The 1,654-nt window shown below is 44.1% G+C and overlaps 1 protein-coding gene across 5 annotated transcripts in view; it reads right to left on the bottom strand.

The window, feature by feature from the left end:
* The window catches only part of LOC106877850 (FMRFamide receptor), a 174,252-nt gene that overhangs the window by 59,480 nt on the left and 113,118 nt on the right, over positions 1-1,654 (bottom strand). The window lies entirely within an intron of this gene.

Raw genomic sequence — 1,654 nt, forward strand, 5'->3', positions numbered from 1 at the left:
ATATGTATACACATTTATATATATATATATATATATATATATATAAATATATATATATATATATAATACATATTCACGCGCACACATAATTAATTAAACAAAAATGGAGAAAAAGACAAGAAAAAAAAAACAACGCGAGGATGTAGTACATGCAAAGTATTAATGAAACGCTCAGAGAAGGAAAGAAAGAGTGGTTGTTTTAAGTTTCGAGCATAGCTCCTCTTCGGAAACAGGAAACATAGGAAAGTCTAAAAGAAAAAAATCGCCAACAGTCTATGTGTAGGTACATTGTTGAAATGACCAGAAGTAGACGGACAAAGCGAAAGTGCTTTCTGGGACAGAAGAGTGTGGAGAATAATTAGTATATGTGTGTATGTTTGTTTGTGTGTGCGCGTGTATGTTTGGTGGCATGTGTGTGTGTGATAGCGAGTGTGTGTATGGTAGCGCGTGTGTGTGTCATAGCGTATGTGTGTATGGGAGCGTGTGTGTGTGTGTGGGCGGGGGGAGCAGTAACTGAATGTGTGTTGTGCGTGGTGGCGTTTTTGCGTGTGGTGGTGAAGGCATACGCATGTGTGGTACCGTGTGTGTGTATGGTAGCGTGTGTGTGTGGCAGTAACTGAGTGTGTGTGTACATTGTAGCGTGTTTACGTGTGTTAGTAACTGTCAATGTCGTAGTGAGAGATCAGCAGCTATAGTGACAGGTGTATGTATGGGTGGTTGTAGGAGTATGTGTATTGTGTTTTTGCACATATGCGTCAGTAGTGAGGCTGGAGGGTGTCTTAGATGCAGTCTCAAGGGTATGTGAATGGGCGGATGTGGATGTGTGTGTGTTTGTTGGCATGTGTACGTAGACGGAGTGGGAACGTGTGTATGTTTGTGTGCGTGAACGTGTGTATGGGTGTGCGTGTGTGTCTCAATCTCGATGTGTCACTCGGTCTCTCTCTCTGTGTACGCATGTGTGTGTGTGGTCAGCGTGAAAGTGTGTATATGTGTGTGTGGGCGTGCACATACATGGGTGTGCATGTGTCTATCTTTGTGTGTCATTCAATCGTGCGCTCTCTGTATAAATGCGTGTGTGTACCTATCTCTGTGTGTCTCTCTGTTGCGTGTGTGTGTCAAGGTGTATGTACGTGCATGTCTATTTGTGTACATAGATGAATTTGCGTGCGTTGCTTGTGTGTTGTGTGTGGAGGGTTGTGTGTGTAGCGTTATGTGTGTGTTTGTGCGTGTGTGTCCGTACGTGAGTGTGCGAGCGTGCGTGAGAGGGAGAGGGATGGTCGTATGAGGTGTGTTGTGTGTGGTAAAAGAAAAGGAGATAAAAATAATACAAATAAGTAGTACAAACAATACAAATAATAAGTAGGAATTGGTTGTTGGCACTCCGTCGCTTACGACGTCGAGGGTTCCAATTGATCCGATCAACGGAACAGCCTGCTCGTGAAATTAACGTGCAAGTGGCTGAGCACTCCACACACACGTGTACCCTTAACGTAGTTCTCGGGGATATTCAGCGTGACACAATGTGACAAGGCTGACCCTTTGAATTACAGGCACAACAGAAACAGGAAGTAAGAGTGGGAGAAAGTTGTGGTGAAAGAGTACAGCAAGGTTCACCAGCATCCCCTGCCGGAGCCTCGTGGAACTTTTAGGTGTT

This window comes from Octopus bimaculoides, chromosome 1, assembly GCF_001194135.2.
Source record: "Octopus bimaculoides isolate UCB-OBI-ISO-001 chromosome 1, ASM119413v2, whole genome shotgun sequence".
Taxonomy (NCBI): Eukaryota; Metazoa; Mollusca; class Cephalopoda; order Octopoda; family Octopodidae; genus Octopus; species Octopus bimaculoides.